Source organism: Protopterus annectens, chromosome 1.part1 (assembly GCF_019279795.1).
Source record: "Protopterus annectens isolate FY-2018-M chromosome 1.part1, PAN1.0, whole genome shotgun sequence".
NCBI classification, from domain to species: domain Eukaryota; kingdom Metazoa; phylum Chordata; order Ceratodontiformes; family Protopteridae; genus Protopterus; species Protopterus annectens.
Genome location: NC_056726.1, coordinates 299114090 through 299129298, shown reverse-complemented (window position 1 = coordinate 299129298; position 15209 = coordinate 299114090).

Genomic DNA, 15209 nt, shown 5'->3' with positions numbered 1-15209 from the left:
ACTAAAGGAACTATAAACATTCACTGTTTGTATCTTACTCTTCAAATCCAGGATTGTTGTCTTTCAGTTTTGTATTTTTCTTATCTTTTGCTTAGTCTTCTCGCACAGGTTTAGCTACCATGACAAAACTTGTATTTTGTAGACCAAGCTCACTCTTAAGAGGAGACCTGAGGCTGCATTTATACTGACTAAAAATTTGGACGGGTCACAACATAACATCCCCTACTTTTTGGCAACTAGGTGGCATTGAAGGGTTGCTGCCAAGGTTAGAGGTTTTCCAAAATGGAAGAGGAAAGGAAACAGTCCAAGAATGAAGCGTACCTCTCAACTGTCCAGATTTTTGCCTCATTTTTGGGTGGGCTGATATTCATCGTGTTTCACTGTTGCAGTCATTACACTTGAGTTATCCTGCTGGTAGGCGACCTGCAGTCGGCCCGCGTTCCAGGCGTCGGCTGCTGTCGCCTCTTCCCTGACGTCAGGGCGCCAGGGGTATAAAAGTTGCAACCGATGGCATTTTCTTCAGTCTTTCTTGCCGCGAGGTGCCTGAAGCAAAAGCAGTTTGCAAGTGCTGGTCGGCCAACTCCTGAGATTTTCAAAATTGAGTTTCAGAACCGAAGTCTTCAATAAAGCTGAGTACCCCTTTGGGGGAAACTTTTTCTTGCTCCAGACCGATGTCAGTAAAAGTTAATAATTGTATTTCTTGTGGGAAGCAAATACCTCATAAGGACTTAGTCTTACTGTATTCCTTGCCTAGGCCCTGACCACAACATTACTAGTTGTCAGTTTGATTTTGCTTTACATTATTTTGGCTGAAGGTTTAATTACATTATGCTGTCGGAACAACCGACGACCGGAATCTATAAAAAACGCAAAGAAAAAGAAAAGGATAGGCATCCGAGGTCCAAAACCGACGACGAAGCCTCTTCTAGGCCAGTCTCCGGTTCTCAGTGAGGCACTTTCGCAGCCCCTGACACCCGCTACCTCAGAGCCACAGGCTGTAACCGACAGTCACGTGGGGACACAGAGGCCTGTGGAAACTCAAGGTATTGGGCCTATGGAAACTATACCCTCAGATGGGTCCAGAGCCGCTGAGCAGGCATCGGCTTCTGAGGGTGTTTTCAGACCTGCACTGCTTACAATTAAGCCCACTACAGCAGAAAAGGCAAAGTCAAAAACACCATTAAAGACAAGGAAACAAGTACAGCATTCTCCAGAACAGTCATCCATGCCGAAGACCTAATTACTTTAATCGGGTTCCCATCCCCCTCCTGACAAAAGGCCTAGGCAAGACACTGATTATGATTCCTCTGGCCAGGTTTCCATTTCCTCTGATTCCTCTTCTGATCAGGGTTATTCTCTCCCTCTCTATGAAGACTCTGATGCAGAAGAGTCCATACCTTCAGCCTCTCCGCTTGAGGATTATTCTTTTGGGGAAACCCTGCACACCATGAGGGAGCATTTCCATTGGGAGAGTCAGGATTATTCAGAATCCAAGAAAAGGCTGAGAGACTTCCTTTTATTGCCTCAGCACAGGCCCCTGACTATCCCCCCTGTGCTTGATATTGTTGTTGATGTTTTTTCTGAATCCATTCTGTCTCCTGATTCTTTACCCCCTGCACCAGTCAAGCCAGACAGGTATTAGAGTCCCTGACTCATAAATTTCTTTACAAAATCCCCGCTGCAGACCCAGAAACAATTTCTCTGGGTCCTAAAGGGGTTAAGGCTTCCACTGCTAAAAATCCTGTCCCCTTTTGATAGGGATTCCAGAGCTCTGGACAGATGGAGGAAAAAAATTTACACTTCTACTACTTTAGCTGTAAGAGCTTTAAACTGTCAGTTTCACATGCTTAAATACCAACAGTACCTCATGTCATTGTTAAAACAGAAAATGGTCTCAAATACAGAAGTTCCTGACAGTAAGGAAATGCAGGATTTATTGCATGCAGTTGAACAAGCATACTCTGCAATGTGGTTTTGATTCATTAGAGGCTTCTTGTAGAGCCACCGTTACAGGCTCTGTTATTCGAAGTCATGCTTGGTTGAAAGAACGAAGTTTACCTGACCATGTTAAAGTAAAATTATTGGATTCTCCATTACAGCATGATACTTTGGTGTTAAGGCAGAAGAGGTGTTAAAGAAAATGGAGGATAAAGCAAAGTCAATGCAGACAGTGAAAGATTTCTTACAGGTTCAACCACCTAGATTTAGCAGAAACTGACCTTCAAAACATTGGTCCTTTCCAGTGTCAGACAGGCCACAAAGAGGCAGATGTCAGCCCCAAGGCTCCTACAGACCTAAACCATGGGGTGCTTCAGCCCCCAAAGGAGGGGAAGACAAATCACAACCTTATAGGAAACAGTCCTAATGACTTCCCTCTGCAAATGCCAAGCACTTACCTTTTGACATCACACCTAGGGGGGAACTAGCACTTTTCTCAAAAAATTGGCACATGATCACCCAGGACCAATGGGTGCTGAATATCTTTTCTCAGGGTTACAGGTTCCACTTCCACATGCTTCCAAAACCAAAAGATATGCCAGACCTGCCACAAAACCAATGGGCAGAGGCACAAAAACAGATTGCAGCTCTTATGGACATGGGAGCTATTCAAAAAGTCCCACAACAAGAACAGGGACAAGGATTTTACTCAAGACTTTTCTTAGTACCCAGAAAGGACAAAGCCTGGAGACCAATACTGGACCTGTCAATCCTAAATACTTTACTGGATGTTCCAAAATTCAAAATGTTAACACTACAGCAACTTCTGCCCATGCTGGGCAAGAAGGCTTGGCTAGTTAGTTTGGACCTCAAGGAGGCATACCTGCATGTCCCAATCAGACAATCTTGTATAAGATACTTCAGATTCATAGCAGGCTCAATGCATTACCAATTCTCTGCACTGCCCTTTGGCTTATCTACTGCGCCCAGGATCTTCACAAAATGCTTGGCACCAGTAATTGCATTTTGCAGACAAAAAGGAATTCAAATTTATCCCTACTTGGACGACTGCATTATTCAAGCAGAGAGCAAGGACATTCTTCTAAAGGATCTGGCGTTTGTAAAAAGATTGCTAATTTGCCTAGGGTATGCAGTAAACAAAAAGAAATCAAAACTAGTGCCCTCTCAAGAGATAATATTCCTGGGTGCAAGCTTAAATACAACTGCCCAGATGGCTTATCTCACGCCAGACAAACAAAGGCAACTGACTCATTACTTTAAAATGATGGCAACAAAAACCCAGCTCCCTGCAAGAAAAATTCTGCAGGCCCTGAGCTTCATGGCATCCTGCATTCTACTAATTCCATATGCAAAACTGCACATGAGGAAACTACAATGGTATCTAAAAAGTGTTTGGACTCAGCATTGTCACAGCCTGGAGACAATCATAACTTTAATTCCCTGCCTACAGCAAGAGTTTCGATGGTGGGCCCAGGCCTGTCACCACAACAAGGGACAGCCTTTCACTTTACCCACAGCCAGGCAGACAATAACAATGGATGCATCGGATTATGCCTGGGGGGCACATATGGCAGGAAAATGTATTCAGGGCACGTGGACCAAGGAACAAATGCATCTTCACATCAATCAAAAAGAGATGCTAGCTGTACAGAATGCCCTGACAGCTTTCAAGGACCTAATACTTCCAGGGCAACTATTAATAAAGACGGACAATACCACAGTTATGTGTTACATAAACAAGCAAGAGGGCACACATTCCGGCCCCCTATGCAGACAAGCCATGACTTTGTGGAACACAGCACTCACCTATCAAGTACATCTGCAGGCACAATTTCTGCCAGGAACAAAAAAATACAGTGGCAGAAGAACTAAGCAGAAATCTCATGGATCCTCACGAATGGAAGCTAAATCCACAAGTGTTCAGCATGATAACGAGGAAATGGGGACTTTTTGCCTCCCCTCACAATTACCAAATAACAGAAATTTTGCACAAGAACTTATCACTCTCAAGCATGGAAAGTGGATGCTCTATCATTCAGCTGGAAAGGCCTGACAAGTCTATGCCTTCCCTCTGATGCCTCTTCTCACCAAGGTGCTACTAAACGTTGGACAAGAAAGGCCAAAAATGATCCTGATTGCACCAGACTGGCCACACCAGCACTGGTACCCAATCCTAAAGAATTTGTCTCAAGGCCCAGCTTGGCTTCTACCTCAAATTCCTCATCTTCTGACACAACAAAACAATCAGATTCTGCACAGTCAACTCAGAACCATAAACCTGGCAGCATGGCAGATAGTGTAGCCACTCAGACTGCACCTCACTCTAAAGCTGTTATGGATGTCATTTTAGAAGCCAGGAGGCCCAGCACTAGGAAATCTTATGCAGAAAAATGGAAGAGATTCTGTGCTTAGAACCAGGCACAAGGGCTCGAACCACTTGTCCCTAATATACCTCAGATTTTACAATGCCTAACTGAGATGCTGGACAAAGGCTTATCTTTCTCATCTAATAAAATCCATGCCTCTGCCATTTCAGCTCATTACAATACGGAACCTCCTATTTTTTCACATCCTCTACTACGACAGTACCTCAGAGGGGCAAAAAATATAAGACCCCCAAGGAGAGCACCAGTACCTTCTTGGGACCTCAATTTTGTTTTAGAAAAACTCACACTGCCTCCTTTTGAACCAGCCAGCACAGCTGATCTAAAATTCTTGTCATGGAAAACTGCTCTGCTCCTAGCAATAACTTCAGCAAGAAGAGTCTCAGAGTTACAGGCATTAATGGCTGTTGAACCTTTCCTCATTTTTCATCAGGATAGGGTTTCTCTTAGGACAAACCCAACATTCATGCCAAAAGTGGTCTCCAATGTGGCCTTAAACCAAACCATTCATTTACCTACTTTTTACCCAAATCCCCAGAATAAAGGGGAGAGACTTCTGCACGCTTTGGATATACACAGACAACTACGATTCTACTTGGACAAAACAGAAGCTTTCAGAAAAACTGAGCAACTGTTTGTAGCATATGCTGCAGGATCACAAGGAAAGCCTATTACAAAGCAGACAATCTCAAAATGGATAGGACACTGCATCCGCTTCTGTTGTGCACATGGCAAATCAGTGCCTAAGGGCATTAGGCCTCATTCTACCAGAGCAACAGCCACTTCAGCAGCTTTCCTCAGAGGAGTACCAACCAAAGACATTTTAGAAGCTGCAACCTGGAGCTCAGTGCACACTTTCACCAAGCACTACCACTTACCTCTCTACTCTAAATCCAGAGCAGGCTTTGCCACTGCAGTTCTGCAGGGCTTGTTAGCCTCTCCAAATCCAATTTAGACCCAGCCACCCAACCTCAGCTTTGGGATTCTACCCAAGTGTAATGACTGCAACAGTGAAGCACGATGAACATAGTACAGTTGTGTACCTACCATAAATGTAGATGTTCGAGTGTATTCACTGTTGCAGTCCAGGTTACCCACCCACCATCCCCCTTTTTTCCATAGCTGGGACTTTTCTGTACTTCTCATCTCTATACTACTTATGTGGTGTATTTGCTTGTTGATGAAGGAAATGTTTATAGTAATATATGCATGTTTTTGGCCTAATTTTATTTTTCCAGCCTTCCTATCTGGGGGCACCTGACATGTGGGGCAAGAAAAACTGAAGAAAATGGCGTCTGTTGCAACTTTTATACCCCTGGCGCACTGACTGCAGGGAAGAGGCAACAGCAACCGACGCCGGACCAAGACTTTGGAACTTGGGGCGACTTTGGGTCGCCTGCCAGCAGGATAACCCAAGTGTAATGACTGCAACAGTGAATACACTCGAACATCTACATTTATGGCAGGTACACAACTATACTTTCCTCATAAAATTCACATTTTTCTGGCAAACCACTGAGGACTGAAGTCACTGGATAATACTAAATGATGGACATTTTAATTTCAGACGTCAAATCCTTCAGAAAATACATAATAATGCAATATATGTTATTCTGACAGTTTTCTGTGTTTATAGAAGTAATATTTAAAATCTTTCCCTATTTTTGGACCTTGACCTCCCGATTTTTTCTGGTATTGTCCACATTTCTTGCACTGAGAGGTTGACAGGTATGGAGTGAAGTAATGCAGAATACTGAATTATAGCACAACAGATTCTATAAGACAGGAGATTATTATAGAGTTGGGGGAAAGAGGTCAACACCTATGTTAATGGAGATGATGGATCAAGGTGAGACGAATGCTGATGAAGTAAACTGAAGTACTTTGGGGGTCCATGTACTGGGAGAGGAAACAGAGGAGTTACTGCCAGGTGAATTGTGAAATGGAGCTTGATTACTGGAAGGAGCTAACAGCAGTTTGGGGTATACTTGGCCAGTGGTGGTGTGAGCAGTAAGAAAACTTTCATTTACTGAAATGGTAAAGGCAAAAAAGATGTGTTTGAAGCTGAACGAAGACAAGGACTGAAGCAAGGACAACAAACCTGAAGAAAAGAGCAGTGGTAAGAACTAAAAGAACTGTGAGCACAGTTTGGGGGTATGCCACTATTAACCAATATGAAGTTATAGACAGTATTACTATGTCTTAGAGTTTAAAATACAGGATATAAGAACATTAATAGACTTGCCGGGCTACTTTTGAAGCTTATTTGAAAAAAATTGCAACGAATTAGAGAATTTTTTTTTTTATTGAATGAGTATATTTTGTAGAACTTGGGACTCCAGTTGAAGAAAATGAGTAATTCACAGCATCAGACAGAGGAAGTTGAGTTACTTTTTTTTTTCTCTGCCTTTTTATAGTAAGGTACACAAGGTTAAACAATGTGTGATGAAATGTTTGGATTGGTGGTGGATTGTATGGATGACGGTGGGTGTGCTTGAGGGAAAAATGCAGCATATTTCAACAGTTACAGTTATGAATGAGAAAATGGGAAACAGTGTGGTATTGAAGTCAACATAAAGCATGTTTTTTGTGGAGGATGTGGGCACTTGATGCAAGACTGTAATAAATGTGGTCAATGTGTAGAACAGGGACTTGCCACTAAAAAGTGTAGAAAATGTAATGAATTTGGATATTTTTGATTTGTCTGTCCTATAGTAGAAAAGATTAGAAGAGGCGAATGCTTCAGAAGACAGTCAGATGATATAACTGAAGGTAATAGTGGAGAAAGTATTATGAGGGAGATAACTGAAAAAAATTTAACTAATGTGGAGAAGGGTTATGGAAATAAAACAAAATGTTTTATAAATAGTATTGCAGTGTAGGATAAAATGGGTACGCAGCACTATGACGTGAAGAAGGGGAAGTTGGAGAATTTGAGATGAGAAGATCATCAGGAAGAAAATAATAAATCGTTTGGAAGGAGGGTGTACAGAATGAAAAGAAAAATGAAAAAGGAAAGGAGTAACTTAGAAGTATTAGCATTGAATGTTAGCAGCATTACATATGGACCTTTTTCAGCCTGATAGCACTGTGTGGTTGAGTGCACAGTTAGGCCACAAAGGCTGAGGGAAGGAAGTCATGGACCACAGAAAACAGCTTAGCAGTTCCTTAATCTTCTGTGCCATCTGCCAGAGGTGTGGTAGTGACCAGCCTTAAAAAAACATAAGGAGCTCATATATGAGATGTATGAAGGAAGAAAAAAAAAAATAATTGAGGTTATATGGGGTAAAATATTACATGGCCAGTGGGGAGTGATGTGTTCAGAAGTAGGACTTCTTTTAAGTGAAGAGATAATGGTACTGGGTGTGACTGTAGTAGGACCTGGAACATTAATGGAATTTGATAAGGAAAGGGGAAAGATGTGTAAGGGTAATTGTAGATTTGATGCGTCTTCCATCCATCTCAGCCTGTTGGTTATCTGATCCCACACCTGGACTCAGAATCTTCAGTCCAGGAGATCCACCTCTTCTGTCCGTAACTCCTCTGCTGTAACTGCCTGTTCTCAAATCTTGTTTGCCGCCATCTAGTTCAAATAGTGATCTGAGTGCTCCGTCATTAGAGTATCTTTTCTTGTTTTGCCGTGCCTCCTACCATTACTTTTTTTTTCAGTTTATTGTTAGCTGCAGTTATTTTCCTATTTTCCCTTTAAGTAGGTAGGTAGCATTATATGTGTGTTTCTCTGTTTATTATTTTATTTCTAATTGTTTTCCAGGGTAGAGTACTAATCTCCATGGATCTTTTTTTTAAGACTTCACCTGGGAGTGGTGTCTGGTTAAGTAACTTAACTCAGAGTAATACCGTTGGGTAATGGAGACTGAGGGGGTCAAACCTTATGCTACTGAACCACAGGAAACTGCTCGTTAACAGCTCCATAATCCTCTTAAGCGAACTACCAGTCTGCAGAGCTACCAGAACTGTAAAAAAAAAAAAAAAAAAAAAAAATTCCCTTCTCTGTAGTTTTATAGTAGTGTGTTGGTTAGAATTAGTAATTGTGTGTTTCTGAGTATAATGTATTTAGTAGTTTAAAGAGCATTGTAGTTGCTAGAATCTGTAGAATCTATAGTAGTGCTAAGCTACAATCTATAGTAGTGTGATTATTTTTGCCTGAAGCTTTTGTTTTGCGATTATTGTATGTCTTGCTTTTTAGATAAAAAGGACAAAACTTTGCGATTTCAGAAGTGCATCACCTGTGGGTACAAACTGCCGCCACATGATGTCCACAACAAGTATGACTACTATTTTGGTGCTGCGCACTTGGATATCGAGTGTCAGGCCTGCTGCTCATTTGGCTCCAAAGCTCTGACTGAAAGGAATGCTAAGCTGTTTATGAAAGGCTTTCTCCAGCCCCGCTGCTGCCACTGCTTCATCACCTTCCCCCAGCAAAAAGCAAGGTAAAAGGGAGAAAGAGAAATTTAAGGAAAAAGTCTGTCTAAAACTAAAAAAAAAAAAAAAAGGAAGAGGGCAACTGTTCTTCCATTGAGTGCCAGCCACAATTGAAGGTTCAGTGGCCTTTGGCACCTCCTGCTTCAACCTCTTCAGGTCCTTCTGAGCTGCAGTGGTCCCAGTCCCATTATGACAGTCCTAGAGTCATAATCCTCCAACTTCCCAGCCCTTAGAATTCCCAGTTCTTATCTCTCTAGAGACCGTTCTGCCTCTGTGGGCAAGCTTCGTTCCCCATCCCTCATTTTGCCTAATCATTCTGGTGGGATTTTTCTCTGGGACCATCTTCCTTACAGTGGTCCAAGCCTTGCCTTCCAGAGCCAACAACGAAGAGATCTAATCCACCATCTCTGACGACTTCAAAATCCACTAGGTCAGTTGGAAGCCATGAGTCATCTGATCTAGAGCAACTGATACGGTCCCTTCTTCAGGCCCAGATGGACATAGGAATCATCCCTGCCTCAGTTCCAAGACCTGAAGGTTTGGCTCCCAGTCATATGGTTCCTCCCCTGGTCCCTTTGATCTCGAGGCTGTTGGGTCTGACTGCTCAGCTGCCCTCCCCCCCCCCGACAGTGCCAACAGCTTGGCCACTTTCAACACTGACTTAGTCCTTGGCATTCTTGACTGAGGCACTGTTGGAGTTGAGTGATGAGGGCCAATGAGTCAGAGTTGTCCTTGCCACTGTGCACTAGGGTTCTCGGTAGCTCATCTCAACATCTGAGCCATCTGAATTGGCACTAGGCACTGGTACTTTGCTTAAGTCTTCGGGTCATAGGGGTGCTAGGTCCAGCCATCTGGCTCTGTGTCTTTCAACATTGTGGAGAGGATCCTCTGCTATTTGTTGATGGGTGCCTCTGCAGCTGAATTAGATCTGTCCCAATCCCTATCTCTGTCTGCACCTTTGGATGCATGCCAGCTGGGACAAGGACAGCCCGTGTCATTGGACTTCCATACTTTCAGGGCTCCTCTCCTCCATTTTCTCCTACCACTTCTTTGCTTAAGAAAGTGCATGAGAAGAGTAAGTCCAAGAAGAAGCACTTAGATTCCCCTGTAGAAAACCACATTGTAATCACACCAGCCACGATGAAGGTGATTGGTGATTTGCTTGAACTATTGAAGCAGCAAAGGGAATGGACCTCTGAAGCCCTTTCCCTGGATGAGGAGTTTTCCCAAGTTACAGCAATCTTTCCAAGATGCTTCTAGAGATGGTTCCCCCCTGCAGCAGAGAGGATAGCTGCAATGGATGCCACCCTTGGGGTAGCCATAGTTTGGAAAAACACGGTTTCTGTGGGGCTTTTTCCCAGAGGCCCTTCCAGCACCCCTGAAGAGTTGCCTGGCTGCAGCACTCTGGGACAGTCTGTGGACATCTGACTTTCCACCTGTAAGCTTGGGAGGCCATCATGACAGCGGCATAGGTGATGAGTCATATATTGAGGTTATACAGTTCCCTTTTAGCTCACCTCAAATTATTCCCAGAAGTACCTTCCCAACATGCCACTCTGTCAGCAAAGGCAAGCAACAGTGGAAATTCAGAAGTTGCTTAGCTTAGTCATCCAAGCAGTCCCACCCAACCAGTGAGGATTCAGGGGTCTATTCGAGATTCTTTTTGTACCCAAGAAAAACAAGGACCTCAGACCCATTTTGGATTTCAGCAAATTGAACCAGTTTATCAAAAATCGCAAGTTTCAGTTGGTCATGGTGCAATCCATTCATTCTCTCCTGAGGAAAGACTACTGGATGTGCTCAGTAGATCTCAGGATACTTATCATCACATAAACATAGTAAGGCATTCCAGGAGGTTTCTGTTCTTTCAGCTGGAAGCCAATCATCATTTTTGGGCTCCATCCTTTGGCCTCACCTTTGTTCCCTGGGTGTTTACCAAATGTATGGCACCAATAGCTTGGCTATGCTGCAGGGATTCCAGGTCTTCCCCTACCTGGATGTCCATCTTCTGTATCTACAGTGATGTCATAGATCAAGGTCTGAGATTCCTTGAGTCAGCTGTCTGTCCTTGGGCATAACAGTAAACTATGAGAAATCCAGCCTGGTACCAATTCAAGTATTGGAATTCTTCAGCTGCCATTTGGAAACGGTTACTCAGCCAGAACTACCTTCAAGACTGGAGTCGTTCTGTTTACATCCTTCTCGCATCCTTCAGGTTCATAACCTTCAGGATTCTCATATGTCTGCTTTGCATACATCCAGCCAGTATGCAAACGTTTTCAGTCCCTACATGGTGTGTGGGACATATGGCATGACTCAAGGAATGTGGGCCATAAAAGTGACGTCTGCATGTACCAGCCCTCAGACCTTCTCGGCTGCCAGTCGTATGCCAGGTGTTCCTGCTCTCACTGCTGTCAGAGTTGAGAAATCAGATAAGTACCCTGTTGGGAAACCTTTTAGTCCTTTTTTCTTTATTGTATTGCCTGTTCATGTCATCCAGAAAGGGCAAGTGCACGTGCGGCCGGCAGATTCCTCACAAGGACACCCACGATCAGTGTCTCTTCGGTTTGGGATGGTTGCAGTACTACAAGGCCTGTCCAATTTGTCAGGCGTTTGTGCCTTAAACTTTGCATAGTCCTTTGCATGCGCTAAACCTATACTTAAAATATTAAAGGTTAAAACAGATTGTGTTAGGGATGGAGGATACATCCAACATACCTATTCAACTGCCAAAGAAGGCCAAGACTTCATGACGTATTATTACCGCTGCACCTCTAGCTTTCAACCTTCAGCTTGTGGCCAGTGTCGGGCTAGTAGAGGAATCCGGTTCCGCCGCTTTGGATATAAGTGGGTACCTCTACAGAAGCCGCACAGTCCCGCTTGGAGGGCATGTCCATAGAGGCTGTTCCAACATTGGTCCGTGACGCCAGGGGGAACCCAGTGATTGCAATAGGCCCATCTGATGCCTCTGGTCCTTTACAGTCTCAAGATTCCAGGCCTTCCCCCCTTCAGACGCCAGCTAGGCCCCTTAAAAAAAAAAAAAGGAAGCACCTTTCTTCTCCTTCTGAAAGCATGCCTGACTGGCAAACCTTCAGTCAAAGCCTCTTTAATGCTTTTATGGCCTTACATCCTGCTTCTCCAGGGACTGCTAGCATTCCTTCTCCACGTTTGAGCCCTAGGCCTCAAACCTCAGATCCTACTAAGAGGGGAGAGGAAAACTTTTCTGATTCTTCCTCTGAGGAATCTCTTACAGTTCCCAGATCTCTCCTCCCTTGGGGTATGGTTCCCCAGAGGAAGAATTGATCAATCCTGACTCCCCAGTTGAGGATTTGACCTTTGGGGAAACCATCTCTAAGATGAAAGATCATTTTAAGTGGGAATCCTCTGAGATACAAAAAAGATGCTACAACCTCATTCAGATAGATTCCCCAAGCCCGTCTGCTGTTCCAGCAAACCTGCCTGCCTTCCTGGATGCCTTCTCCTCAGCATCCTTAAATCCAGACTCTCAATCCCTTACCCCATGCAGACATGACAGACTTTACAGAGTTTCTGACACTGCCAAGTACTTCCTAAAGTGCCCACCTGCAGGCCCTGCCACTATCGCCATCTCTACAGACAAGGCCTGTAAGCTCTTACCTACTGCCACCATACTTCCAGCTGACAAAGACAGCAAGACCATGGAAAGGCTGGGTAAGAAAACTTACACCTCTGCTAGATTGTCCTTTAGGGCTACAAATTACCAGAGTCGTATGGCAAAATACGCCCTATCCCTCCTGGAAAAAGCCTCCAAGGAATTGGCTGATGCACCAGACTGCCCTACCAAAGCATCACTGTCATCATTTCTTGCCCCCACCTCCCAGGTTACTAGGCACTCCATAAAGTGTAGTTACAGTGCAGCTGAAGCCTCAACTAGTTCAGCAGCATCATCTTCTGCCTTAAGGAGGTATTCCTCGCTCTGCCTACAGCCCCTTCCTGAGGACGTTAGGGCAAAGCTTATTGATGCAACCCTGAACAATTCAGCCTTGTTTGGTGCAAAGTGGCCGACCTCTTTAAGTCACTACAGCATAAAGGAAAAGAAATGCAGGATTTGAAACACCTGCTTGTTTCTCCCATACCAAAATTTAAAAGAAATTACCCAACTCAAACTCAGTTCATAAGGAAGCACTCTAGAAAACCCACCAGGAAGCCCCCTCCAGCTAAAGCTTTACCTTCCTCTAGCCAGAGACTGCCCTTTCAAGATATAGGGCAGGTAGCATCTGACTACCTCAAAAACTACCAAACCACTCACGAAAAAGGAAGAAACAACAGGATACTGGTCCAGGTTCAGTTTTATTTCACTTTAGCGCCTCAGCCAGAAAAAACTTCAAGAAGTAATAATACTTCACAAAAGCTTCCCCTATGTATATACCCACATAACCACCAATAAAGCAATCAAATCAACAATAAAGTAATTAACTAAAGCAGATCTTTCCAATTCAACTCATGAGTCACTCCTCCTGGTAAAAGAGTGTTGTATTTTAAAATAAGAATGGCTTCTTTATACAATATGTTTTTTAACAATGCAGCATCTCCAAGTCTAACAAACACTTTTTCTGAAACTATGGCTTGTAACAGTGTATAGTCAGTATTATGTATTTCCATAAAATGAACTGCAATAGAACTTTCTACTTTTTGTTTTTTAATATATCTAATGTGTTCCTGCAACCTGATTTTAAACTTTCATTTACTCTGTCCAATATAAAACAGGTTGCAGACACACCTTAGACAGTAAATAATACCATCTGTATCACAAGAGAATCCATTAGTAGGTTCAAATTTCGTACCATTGATTTTACTAAAACTAGAAACTATACATTTGCACACATTCCAATTGTGAAAGGGCACAGTACCAACACCCCTTAAAGGTAACTCAACATGATCTTCTGGTAAGACAAAATAAGCTTTCACCAGTCTATCTTTTAAATTTTGGCTCCTCTTGTAGGATATAGAGCCTATTACAAATTATTCTATTTAGCTTAACATCTCTTTTTAAAAAGGTCCGATAATAGTTAACTATATTCCCAGTCTTTTCACTCAAAATATAACTGTCTAGCTCATGTGCACAATTTTGACTGTTATGTTCATAGTTGTGTACACAGTTTATTCTGTCCATTTTCCTCACTACTTCCCCAAAAATATCCCTGTTGTATCCCCTATGCAGAAACATCAACAGTGTTTGGGGGACTTCCTTATCCATATCTACTTCATTATTACAAATTCTAACTAACCTTAATTAATAGTTCCCCATAAGGTAGGAAGTTTGTATGTGGGAGGATGGCAGCTGGTACCGTAGAAATACTGACTCCCATCTATAAATTTACAGTGTATGGAAGTACGTATAAATCCATCATCAGAACCAATTAAATGAAGATCTAAAAAACTGATTTCCTTACCATATTGTAGACTATTAAATTGCAATTCATGCATGTTATTTATATCTTGAACAAAATTTTGAACTTTATACCATTTTCACAAACAAATATTAAATCATCTATATATCTGTAATAAAGTAAAACATGTTCCTGAGTAAATTTATGTTGTTAAATATAATCCATTTCAAATTTGGCCATAAATAAATTGGTGTACATGGAGGCAAAAGATGCCCCCATGGATGTACCCTGTAACTGGTGATACTAATATCTTTTGACTTTTCCGGGTTAGGGTTCGCCACATCGGAACTCCGGTTCGCTCATGATTGGCAGTGGATTTTTTACGGTGCCGAGTTGCCAGCTTAACGCCCAACCTTCAAAGAAGGCACACCCATTCATGCACGCACCTACCTGCATGTCTTTAAACGTCACTCGACTGTGGGGAGGACATGCAGACTCCACACAGAAGGCGCTCCAACTGAGAATCGAATGGGAGAACCTCTTGCTGTGAGGCAACAATGCTAACCGCTGCACCACTGTGACTCACCCTGTAACTGGTGATAAATAACATTATTAAACCTAAAATAATTATTTAGCAAACTAATAATTCTATTATAAAATGGGATAATGGGCTATCTTCCAAAAAATAATGTAAAGCTGTTATGCCATCCCTATGTCTGATGTTTGTATATAAGCTACGTACATCTAAAGAAATCCAGTACATATTGGGATTCCACGTTACTCTAGATATTTTATCAAGAAAATCAAGCGAATTCTTGATATAGGAAGGGAGTTTCTCAACATAAGGCAATAAAAAGTTGTGTAGCAGAATCCCAATATTATGTAGAAAATAGTTGCTGACACTGTTGGTCTGCCTGGAGGGTTAACACTATCTCTTGTGTATTTTCGGGAGACAGTAAAAAGTAGCCATATTACAACCTTCCGCACTAAATTTTGTCAAGTTCTCTTTTGGTGAAATATCCTAAACTGAAACCTTTCTCCATTAAATTATTTC